The sequence below is a fragment of the Chrysemys picta genome, chromosome 1 (genome assembly GCF_011386835.1).
Source record: "Chrysemys picta bellii isolate R12L10 chromosome 1, ASM1138683v2, whole genome shotgun sequence".
Classification (NCBI taxonomy): domain Eukaryota; kingdom Metazoa; phylum Chordata; order Testudines; family Emydidae; genus Chrysemys; species Chrysemys picta.
In genome coordinates, this window is record NC_088791.1 from 60,541,937 (window position 1) to 60,554,908 (window position 12,972).

Below are 12,972 nucleotides of genomic sequence, written 5' to 3' on the forward strand. Positions count from 1 at the left end.
ATTTGTATGAGTGAAATTGTGACCTGGCTCAGAGGTTTGCAGCACCACTTGCTTTGGGGGCATTCTCAAACTGCTCCTTTTACCCCCTGGGTGGCTCTTCCCTAAATTTATGCTCATGGCTCACTCTGTCTTGTAAGGGAGTCAGGTAAGTAGGCTGTGGCAGGCCTTCTGTTGTCTAGCAATGGTCTGCCATGGAGAGAGAACAAGCCTAGGATCCTGCCCTTAAATAAGGTTTCTGTCCCCTCTGTCATGTGATCAGATGTCCCTAGGGGGGTGCGGGGCCCGAATCCATCATGTCTGGGATCGACCCATCACTTCCCAGACCAACCATGCCCGCGGGGCCCCCAAAGCTTGGTCACCCTGGTTTGCCATACCCAACTTCAATACCTCAGTCAGGTGGTTAGCCAAGAAATCTCAGCACCCTCAGAGTCCAAGCTGATAAAAAACAGTTTCCTTCAGTCCAAGTACTCTGTAGGAAATCCATTGTTCTAGGTGTGGACTTCTTTGGCTGGAAGACAGTCACAGTCGATACTCTTGTGTTTGCCCCTTAGGGAGATGTCACACATTACAATAAACTGCCTTTGGCCTGTTCTTGACATCTCTAGGCAGTTACAGTTACACACTCAATATGTGGTAACAATGTCAGTTAAAAGTAACAATTTGATACAGACATGATACCAATCTGTCACAATTATTTACTCAGATTCAGAGATTGTGGGTCAAATCCAGTTTTATAGTAGCTAAAAAAAGCGTACTACTGGATTTAGGTTTCTATGAAAGAGAATTACTGGATAGTCAGAGGATTTTTTTCTCATGGAAACACAATCATTATGCAGTTTTTTCATCTTAATATAGAGTGAAAAACCAGTTCCTTGAACAGAGATCCATCAGATCTTCTTTTAGACCAGTGGTTCCCAAACTGGGGTTCGTGAACCCCTGGGGGTTCACGAAATGTTACAGGGGGTTCTTGGGAAATTTAAACTTCAAGACTCCTTATACGAAATAGAAACCGAGGTGGATATTTTTTGCTGTTTTTAAAATTAAATAGGCTGCTAGCATTGTTTTTAAATTATTATGAAGAACAAGTTTAAGCTTTGTTTGTTTGCCTGGACGGCTCAAGACCTGAATGCTTGTGTAGGAGGAACTCTGAGTTGGCTTCTTTAACACCTTCATGCTGTTTCACATCTGATACTCCTTGATGAAACATAGAAGCCAGAGGCACCAGTATGGGGGGGCAACGAGGGTCACATGCCGCCCCCGTGTCGGCACGCCCCCCCCCCACGGGTCCCTCCCCTTTTTTTCCGGCGGCACCCATGGGCCCCCTCACTTTTCAGGCAGTGCCTCCCAGGCCTTGGGGTGCATGGGGGCTTTGCCCCTGTACCCCTTTTTTCTACTGGAGCCTCTGATAGGAGCCATGTCTTATAACAGGCTTAATCAAAAGTGATACAAGCTACAAAAGTGAGATCTTGGAAGAGTGTTGCCATTTTCATAATGTAATAAAAATACTTAATAAATATTTGTAAACAAAATATTTAATAAATATATAATAATTAATAAATAGTGTGTAATAAGCATGTCATAAAAACAAAGTTTATATTTCCAAGCTCACTGCTTTTATAATTTATGCTGAGGTAAGGGAGAAAATCTCTGGAAATGTTCATTTTTAGGAGGAGGTTCACAAGACTTGACATTTTAGTGAAAGGGGTTCATGGGTTGTTAAAGTTTGGGAACCATTGTTTTAGACTAAGGCCTTTGTTTCAGACCCTCAGCTGGTATAATCAGGCATGACTCCATTGCTTTTTAAGCTCTGAAAGCAGTGGTGTCTAGATTGTGCAACTCTTGCTTGCTCAGGTGAACCTTTACACAGCTAATCCCACTAAAATCACACTTAGTGTGAACAATCTGTCAGCAGTATTAATAAGTTCTCCTTGGTCATTCTACCAGTCATGATGGGCTTGGGTCTGAATCCAAGGTGATGAGATTAGATTTTTTTCCCCCACTACTTCTAAATTTTTGTTTTCTGAATGCACCAAGTTTTATGAAGTGGTAAGGTGTATTCTCCGTCTTGAGTACAGATTAATAGATTATAGCTCCAGTTGTTCAGACAGGCATCCCAAATGTAGTCAACCTTCACTCAGACATATCTTCATAATAATACCAAGCCTGATTCCGCCAGCCTTACTCATGCTGAAGAGTACCTTCCTCTGCAAGTATGGCAGAATATGGCCTGAAGTGACTCATTATCTTGTCTCTCACATCACAGACAAAATACACTTACTTCTCCAGAAGGTGTAAACACCTTTGTCCAAAGTAATGAGATTTCCAAGTCCCTGTTCTCCAAAGCCAGTCTCTGGCATGGAAGTATACAACAGTGATGTCACCCTACTACCTAGCTAAGAATTTCTATATATTGTCCTTTCACTCTATGCCAGGGTTAGGAAATTCCATTATTTCCTTCAGGAAATCTTTTAAAGCCCTTCTTGTAAGTGGTGCATTGTACTATGCAAGAGGCAGATCTCCAAGGGAAAGATAAAACTTCTCTATTTGGACTTCTAACAAAGCCTGGGAGCCAGCATTCTCACAAAGAAATGTAATCATGAGGCATATCAGTTCCAGCTGTAATGAACACCTGAGACCTTTAAATCCTATGGAATGAAAATGGTTATTTGCCTCCTCCTGTAACAATGTGAAAAAATGGGGCTGTCTCTTGGTGCGCTAACTTTAATTTGATTCCTCCTTAAGCATACTAATCCATACGAAAATAGTTCTAGTCTTCAGCCTTCCCCCCCCCCCCCCCCCCGCTCCCTCCCACACACACTTCCTGGATACATGAGTATCCAAAGTAGCCATAGCTGATTATTAAAGGATTACTTTAATTTCCTTTAGTCTATGAACACCATATCTATTCATGCAGGCTGCTATTAAAGTGACACATTATGCTGGGTTTGGGGGTTAAGATACTTCTTTTCACTGCAGGCAAAATTGTAACGATTCTTTACAGGCACAGTATGATTCTCACTTCATTCACTACCATAGTATTGAATAACGATCCAGTATTTTTTCCTTCCACTTATCTGTTTGCCCTAGTTCTGTCACTGACCATAAAAGACAATATAAGAAAGTGGGACTTGTTATTGGTAAATGTATAGTGAAAATTGATTTTTGTTCCCATCTTGAATATAGTAACTTCAAGTGCATGAACAAGCAAAAGACGCAGAATAGTTTATACTTTTGTCTTTGAGATTTCAGATTAGCTTTAATACTCTTTCAGTACTGGATATAGAGGAAGAAAATAAGGAAATTTACTAACTAAGAAAGAAGTCTTCACCTTGTTAGCCATTCCCCAATTACTGGCATACAGAAATGTGAGAATTGTCATCCATTAGCTCTCTCCATGAATACTTCCATTTTAACATCTAGAAAGAGAACTAGAAGCACATTAGAGAGGGAGTGTGACCTGAGCGCAGGACTGGGAGACAAGAATTCATGTATTAATCCCAGTTGTGACTCCATATATGACCTCTCTTGGAGTTTCCAATCTGTAAAAAATGAGATAATACCAATTTAATTAATATATTTTTACAGCATTCATCAGTCAGGGTAGTGTGCATAGCTGACTGCACTCCTAAGTGTATTTCTGAGGATTTGTTAATAGCTGGAAAGCATTTTGAAGACTAAGGGGAAGGGATAAAACACACGGGCAGACTATTTGAAGTACTGGTGCAGGCAGATCTGGGCCCACCCAAAACTAAAGAAGGGTGACTAGATAGCAAGTCAGAAAAACTGGGACACTTTTTTTTCCAGGGGTTATAGTTGCATATATAAAACAGAGCCCAAAATATTAGAACGGTCCCAATAATATTGGGATGTCTGGTTACCCTAATCTGAAGCCCCTCCCCCTCAATTCAGAGATACAGAGGTGGACACCAAGCAGAGAGCCCATGACAGCGCCCACTGCTCCTCAAAGGTGTCCCAGGAGTTCATGGGCACCGCCCAGAGGAACTCTGCTTGGAGGCTGAACAAGGGAATTGAAATAGGCCCCATAGCCACAGAGTACCCCTATCCAACTTTCTTCTCCTGGTGTGATGGATGGCAATCTTGGCCAGCACCCAGAGGTGGCTGAGGAGGAGTGGGGGCCATGGATGGGGTGTGCCAGGATCAGGAGGTGCAGGCAAAAGTGCAGCCAGAACCTCAGTAAGCAATTTTGAAGGGGGGCTACAACCTGACACACTCTACATAGATGTGCACTAGAATCGCCCTCTTGCTGCAAAAGGGACAAGTGTCGGGGGAGTTCATGAACCTCACCAGGTGCATGTCCGTGATCATGGTTCTGTGAAGGAATTGGCAACTAATATCCCTGGTGGGTCATGGAACCATAGTGGGTACTCACTGAGCCATCGGGGTTCCTTGACCTCCTTAGGTGGCAGCAGGTCAACACACTTGGTGTTGGAGCAGGACACGAGGATGGATTGTGCGAAGCATGAGTGCGTATAGATGTTTTCTGAGAGCAGTTTGGAGGCAGACGAGCTGGGTAGCATGCAGTCAGCTTGGGGCTGAGGCCCGATGACAAGTTCTAGAGGGCCAAGGACCAATACCATCCTGCATAACCCACTCAAGGAAAGCAAGAGAAGCAGGAGGCAAGACTGCCCTCACCTCCTGGAGCACACAACGTGGTTCAAGCAGGGTGGACAGACCCATGCACCGGCCAAGCTTCTTCTTCTTTCATATGGCATTTGAAAAGAAACGGGCTGGGATTAAAATTGAATCTTGATATTTGAAAGCCATTCTAATGCTTCTGGGGTAGGTAGGTGGATCCCCCTTGTGTCACCACTGTGAGCATGAATGGGCACTTGCTTATGATGTGTCACATGGTTTGTACCTCACCACAGTCACAATTTGGTGATTCTTTGGTTTTCCATTTGTGGAGGAGATATCCACACCATCTGTCCAGCTGAATGCAGCTGAGTGCCTATAGGGAAGACAGAATCCTGGGACTTGTTTTGTTGAATCTTCAATTAGGTCTTTGTTTAGGACATTACAAGCTGTCCACAATTTGAGTCAGTGAATGCCGGCGTCCTTTCCTCTGACCTGTAGCATTGACACGTTGATCCAGAAAGGCTTCCTGGATTTGAGTTGAGAGAGTGGCAGTGAATTGAGGTCTTGGTGTATCGGCAGGTCCAGAGCAGCCAGGATCTTGTTGTACTCCGAGACTACAGCAGCATCTCACCTGGTGTTGGTTCGAGCAATGCCCACAAAAACTGGTAGCCACAGTATTAGTGTTGATTTGAGAGAACCACTAACAGTCCTGATCATGGCACTGATTTCAGTGTCAATGAGATTCGTGTGGGAGCTGTTCCACCAAACTGAAACGCAATACTCTGCTGTTAGCAAGGCCAGGGCTTGTACTGACATTTGAAGCATGCATGCATCACTTCCCTAGGATGAGCCAGTGAACTTCTGGATGATGTTAACCCTTGTATTTATTTTCCTTTTGGTGTTGTCAAGGTGTTGGTGATAGCTCAGCATCTGATCTAGGGTAATTCCAAGCCTGCCACTTTCCTAGGTTTAGTGTTAAAAAGACTCTTGACCTCCATGGATTGTAGTCATGTAAAAGAGGTGGATCACAAAAGTCTACTTGCAGTGGCACTTTGGCCTCAGGATTATTCAAGGGAAAGGGAGAGATGAGGGTTTTTGAAGCACTGGGTTTCAGATGCCAAGCTTTTAAATATGCCTCCAGTGCCCAGAGATTATGACCTTTTCTGTGGCCGTCAGAGAGGACACTTGTGTTGCTAGTGCATGGTCATTTGCATAGATGAATTTACAGGATGATGTGACTGGAAAGTTGCTGGTGTGGAGATTAAACAGTGCAAGTGCTGAAACGGATCCTTGTGGGAGGCCATTGTTCAATCTCCATAATTTGATGGCACGTTCATCAAGGTGTATGATGAATCTTCTGTTACTCAGTATCTTGATAATGAGTCTGATTGTTGATTGGCATGGGAAAGCTCATCATAAGACCTTTGCACCATACAGTGTTGTATGTAGAAGAAAGATCAATGAATGCAATGGATGTTTTTAATTTTCACTGGTAGCCAGATTCTATGTAGCTGGTTAAGGCCAGCACCCGGTCACAGCAGTTGTGACCAGTTCTAAATCCAGCCTGATCTTTGGGGACCAGTTGCTCCACTATTGGCTGTAACCTTTGAAGTAGGAGCTGCTCAAAGAGTTTATAACAACTGCTAAGGATGGATATGGGCCAGTAGGTTTTTGGGTCAGTGGCCTCTTTTCCAGGCTTCAAAGTGGCTATGATCTAAGCTAACTTCCATTCTTTTGGTATTATGCCAGAAGAGTGGATGTTGCTGAAGAAATCTACCAGTGACCTTCTTGCCTTTGTACCAAGGTTCTTCAGGAATTCTGTCCATTCCTGCTGATTTCCTAGGCTTAGTGTTGGAGAGACCCTTGTCCACTTCATCTACTGTGTAGGGGAAGAAAGGGGTGAAGACAAGTGGCATTGATTTAATGCATGGTGGAGTTGTTTGTGGACTTGCCATCTGATGTTTTTATCCATAAGCACGTGGGAGTTGGCAACTAACCATGTGGAGACAGCATCTGCACTGACTTGAGGTGGTTTGTAGGCTGCTGGAACTGCACTACCTAAAAGACAGAGGAGTTTCCAGGCTTTGTGATTTGATCTTGTAAAATCAAGTGCAGTGCCTCACTCTTTTCTGTCCAGCAAGGAGTGAATGCTTTTATGAAGCCCTTTGCAATACTTGAATTGGTGGCCGATAGTAGTAGGCCTACAAAGCAGTGGTAATGAGCCAGATATGGTATCTGATTTACTGAGCCCTCTACAATTACTGAATAACAGGACCAGTCAGTTGCAGTTTTGGGTGGGATCAAATGAGTGAAACTTGTAGGCCTATGCAAATCACAACTGGGCAGTGTTGGCTGTTGGTACAACTTAGGGAAGCTAAGTTGGGAACTAGGAGGGAATTGGCTAGAGCCTCTCTATTGTTAGTTCATGAATGGCTGGAAGAAGCACTCATGTAACTCAGCTGGGTGTGTCCCTACCTATGGATATCTGTGTGAGTGCAGTATCTACCAGAGGTTTGTAGCTTGTCACAGCATCACAGAGTGAGAGAGGGAGCCCAGGTTGGTGGACAGAGGGCTCAGCAGTACCCTAGTTCCAGGTTGCACCACGGAAAACCTCTCACACTCCCAAACTAGCTAAATTAGGATTTACACACACATACTCCTTGGCATGAAAATGTCTGTACCATCACTCTGCCCATACCCACTCAGTCAAACTTCATATATTAAGTGGAGCAAATTGCCTTGCATATGTCCTTAACACTTGTGTGAATTTCAGCTTTTGGGGCTCATTTCATGCCAAAAGATATATATATATATTTGTTTAAACCAAATTATAGTAATTTTCAGCATTTCATATATGAAGATTTCTCCTATGTTGTCCTATTAGCGATTTTTGCCCTCAGATTACATAAATAAATAATTAAATTAAATAAACATAAATCTACTGAAGCTAGAAACTTCAGAGAAGGCTTGCTTTGTAGATCTCATTGATGCCTGAGAATCAGACCAAGTTTGAAGAAAAATGATTTAATTTTTTAAATGATAAGGGTTCAAAATCTTCATGATGAAGTGTACTAGAATTTTTCTTTTCATTTTTTATTACATTTTTAAGGTTGTCCCAGTCCTGGAATTACTTCTCTTTTCTTAATTCTTATAAATTCAGAAATTATCAACTGATTTTCTTCAAATATAGTCTGATTGTTAGGACTCAATCGCATCTACAAAACAAGCCAGAACTAAAGAAAATTGGTTCATTAGTTTTAAAGATATGAACATTTGAAGTTGGCAAATTAATCCTTAAATGGGACAGCCCTAGAATTCCAGAAAGGTACATAATTAGAGATTTTTGTGTTTGTAATGGCCCATAGTTCAGGTTCTGTAAAATTCTGGGATGACCTAGACTACTGAGGGGGACATCAAGCCCAGAAGCTCTGGATCAATGAAATTACAATTCCTGAAAGTTATATAGCTTAGAGTTGTTTTCTTTTAATTTTTCCTTTTTCATATGTGTTGACAAATTATATATAAAGACATGAAGAGAGGCCACATTTTAGGACCAATGCACAAGGAAGCATAATTAAGGATAAGTTTAATATCTTTGGGTAAGTCTTCACTACTGGCTGGATTGGTGGGCAGCGATCGATCCAGCAGGGATCAATTAATCGCGTCTAGCATAGATGTGATAAATCGAACCCCGAGCACTCTCCCATCGACTCCTGTACTCCAGCTCAGCAAGAGGCGCAATCAGAGTCGACGGTGGAGTGGCAGCAGTCGACTCACATAGTGAAGCCGATCTAAGTACGTCGACTTCAGCTACGTTATTCATGTAGCTGAAGTTGCGTAACTTAGATCGATTCCTCCCCCCGCACCGCCCCCAGTGTAGACCAGGCCTATGTATGGTGGGGTACTCATAACAGGTAGTCTTATTATAGGAGTATATATATATATATATATATATATATACCTTGAGTTTCCTGCACATATTCTTTTTTTAATCTGTCAGAACATTTGTTACCTCAAAAACAAAATGAAACCTGCAAAATGAAAAGAAAAATCAATCTTTTTATTTAGGAACAAATTAAATTCCCCCCGAAAGTAATGATTTTTACCTTAAAGCTGTGATAACTATCTTGTCACAGTGTCAGGTTTCTCACCTTCTTATCTTACAACTGTTAACCTTAATAATCCCCTCACTTTCCAACCATTCCCGACTTATGCCTCTTTAAGCACTTCAGTTAAGCTTGATTGTTTACTTACATTTGGCCTCTAATAGAGTCAGTGTCACTTTGAAGATTGTAAATGGATTTTACTGAAGAATCAAGTTCTTCAGATACTCTCGGACTAATAGTTTTTCCTGTAATTGATATCTTTGTTAGATGAATTTTTGGTGTTTTTTGTTGCTCCTACTCAATAATTCTAAGTAATGCACAACTCAGTACTGTACTGGCAGGTAAATGAATAGTTTTGGACAGTTTTATCTAAAAATGTATCCACAAAGCTTATAAATGGTGAACCGAAATTGTTATGCACTTATTTCAGGGAGGATCATGCCTTACAAACCTTTAAGCAGAATTACCAACAAAATATTTTAACCATATATTCTGGTCTGATATTGGTTAAATTCCACATGATTTCCCAGTTCTTTTAGACCTTATTAAAGGCTTCCTAGTACTGGTCAAGATTTCCGTTCTACATCCCCTGAAGTTCTTGTTATTTACAAATCCATTCTAGGTGTGACATAAAGGAAGTAAAGTGTTAGGTTTCTAATAATTTAATATTAAAGGGCCTGGTCCTGCTATGAGATCCATGTCAGTACATGAGTTCATTTATTGTAGAATTCAGGCCAAAGATGTATCTTATATTTATGTAACACATTTCATCCTGAATAATCTCATAACACTTTATGAAATATTTGTAATCACTTCACTCATTGCTGAAATAAATTAAATAGTACAGAGGAAGAAAAAAGGCTTAGTCACAAAATATTTTATAGTTTCATTTGTTCTTTGATTGGAATCTGGAGTTCTTTTATTATAAATCTTTAACATACACCACAGATCAGGTATCTGTTTCTCTTGCATTTCCTTTCCTGCATTTAAAAAAAAAACTTGAGGTTATGTGATGTCTAACCTATGGCCACTGCTCTGTATGATGAAAGTACAGAGCTAATTTCAGAAGGACATTCATTCCTGCAGGCAGTGGCTCTATAGCACAAGTATTGTGCTTATCACACTTCCAGAATCCCTCTCAACAATTGTAAGAAGAAGATCTCCATTTAGGATGTTCTCTTTATTTGGTATAGAAAAGCAGTTGTTTTTATAACAATACTTTTCATGTAAATAAACACCTGTGACTGAGATCATCCTCGACTCAAGGGATTGCCGCCATCGCCTTTCCATGTGAAGGATGAGGACCAAATATTTTCCTTTCATGAGGTGCTAAAAAGGAAAGTATGTTTAAAAGTAGGTCTGTGAGTGAAAACTGTTAGATTTGGATGGGCCTGTAACATTACCAAACATTTTGGCTTTGCCTCCTCTGAACCAGCGTGCTGTGGTATTCTTTTTTAGGCGCTGGATTTGTGTACAACATACCGCTAAATATGGAAGGGTTAGAAGTATGTAAAAGAGTTCTCCATTCTCTGTTGAAGAGCGTACTAGACTAATGCAATGCTTTTGATTCCAGAGAAGTCAGGCAGTGGAGCTATAGTTTACATATTGATTGACTGATTAATTGAGTGAAGTGATTGAGTAAACAATGATAGGTCAGATTTATTTCAGTCTACTTACATGAGCAGAATTTGACTCATTACCTAATTAATGTAATTATGTTGAATAAGTAGTAGTTTATATTAGTTCAGCATATACTGAGAAGACATTAAAATATGTATTTTTAGTTTTAGGCCAAACACCAAAAACGTATTAATTCTTTATCTAAATCAGATATTCATTAATAACTCTCTAGTTTTGAGAAAATGTAAAAATCATTTTGAATTTTTTTATTATTATTTACTTGTTCGTTAATATCCAGCTCCTCCCTAGGTAAGCAGGTCTGACATCTTACATATTCCAAGCCCAGGATAAAACTTTATGTTTGGAGTGAAAACAAAATAAAAATATGAACTCTATCAAGGCAAAGTAATAAATTATTTTTATGCCTCAGTTTAGTAGCAAGTTAGTCTGTTTGACTAAATTGTTCAATCATTCTTTAGAACAATCTAGAATTGAGCCTGTTTCTTCTGCCTAAAACAAGTAGTCCATTTTAATTAACTCAGTGTGCAAAAGTCTTTGGTATTTGTGGAAACTGGGCACACAGCCAATCCTCAAAGCACCTCTGATCAATTTGCCTGGAAAGAAGTAAAGAAAAGGAAGATATTTGCCTAGAGAGCTTTAGACTGATAGCCTGAAATCTCAACTGCTAGGAATAAAAATTAAGTGCATAGTCCTGTGTTCCTTACTTATATGAGTAGCCCCATTTACTTCAGTGGAACTACGCACCACAGTAAAGGTTGGACAGTTACTCCTTACATTTTCACATAAATTCTTTGCTTAACAAAAATGATGGCACATCTTTTAAAAATTCCTATTTTTGTTGAACTCAGTATATTTTCAATGCAAAGGAGTAATAAAAACTATGGTATTTAAAATCTGTTTTATTGTGTTGTATTCCCATGTAAATAGCATCTCCAAAGGTTTAATGGAATAATTTCTGAGGTGAGTGTGGAAAAAGCTGACAGGAATTTTATTCTATATTTTTGGAATAACACCGTGAGACATCATTAAGGTGGTAGAAGATGTACATTAAATTTTCAAAGAACCAGCATCTTTTATTCTTTTCTTGAATATGAAATACTGAATCCGCTGTATGTGCAACCTTTCTGCTACATCTATTATAAAGCGGCATGTGTATGAATGATAAACCAGCATGTGTGTGAATATAGGTAATTTATTTTACAATTGACTAAACCTAGGAATAGCAAGGTAACCTTTTAAAATTTTCAGTGAAAGTTTCTAAAAAAAATGATGTATTTTATCTAACTATTCAACTACTCAAATTTAGCCCACTACATTGTGTTAAAGTCTAAGAAAAGAAAGTTTATTTGTCCTCCTCAAAAACAGGGAAGAAGCCAGTGGGCTAAAAATATGCTGTGCACTGAACATTTGTTGTATAATTCAAACCTATTTTAAACTGAGTAATTAAAACTATTCTGTTTTTTTAAAAAGGATAAAGAATTGTTCTTAGTTATGATTAAATAGGAATTTTATAGTGCATTTCTAGGTATTAAAGGACATTTTAAAACAAAAGTAAAACTAGGTTAGTCAAGTTAATTTGAACCAATGGAACTTTTGTCATTGATTTCAAGGGGAGGAGTATCAGGTCCTATACCCCAAATGTGTAAATATTTTATCTTGATTTTGTAAAATCACATTAGATAAAGAGGATTTTTATCACTTTACAGATAGGTGAGAAATGTGAAAATATTAGGCCCTATAGTGAGCTCTGCAAAAGAAGACTCTCACACCCAACTCCAGTGGGGCTTCTTATTGGCAGAAGGGTTCACCTCTAAGCGCTCACTGCAGGATTGGGCCCTTATTTTTCACTTCAGAAGATTTGCAAGGTGAAATCTGATCTCCCAGTGAGTGTTCTCATGCTGAAATTTCACTGTTTTCACACTTCTGACAGCTTCCATGAGCAGTAGTGAAATTTCTCTCAAAATCTTCTATTTCTCCTTCACTTGGCTGAAAAATGAAATAAGGTTTGGGCCTGGTAGCTGTTGCAAAGCTTGTAGGTTTGAGCCCAAACACAAATGAACCTTTCTCTCTCTTGTGATCTTGTAACCACTGACCTCCTTCAATCCATACCCTCCCCATTGTTTGTTACCAGAATCTTTTGTTCTTTTCTTGAATTGGAAGTACTGAACCTTTATTATGTGCAACCTTTCTACTACTTCTGTTATAAAGAAGCATAAGTTTCATCAAGTTTAAATGTATGTTGTATGCTCTCAGGGTCATGGACTTTGTATCTCCACACATCTCTGTGAAAGACATAGCACACCAGTGGGTGCCATAAAATAGTAAATAGTAAGTAAAAAGTGTCTTACAGTTCCAGTATCTGTTCCCTAGTCTGAGAATGAGTTCTGCTACAACTTCCAACACTACACAGCTGACAGTATGAGATAGGTAACATAACTCATGCCCAGGCAAATCCCTTAGTATGTAGCAGAATTCATGCTCACAAACTACTTATTACTATTATTATTTATTTGTTAATTGTAGTGCCTTGGAGCCCCAATCATGGATCAGGACCCTATTGTTCTGGATGCTGAATAAACACAGAACAAAATGACGGTTCCCGCCGCCAAAAACTTACTCTTCAGAGAGA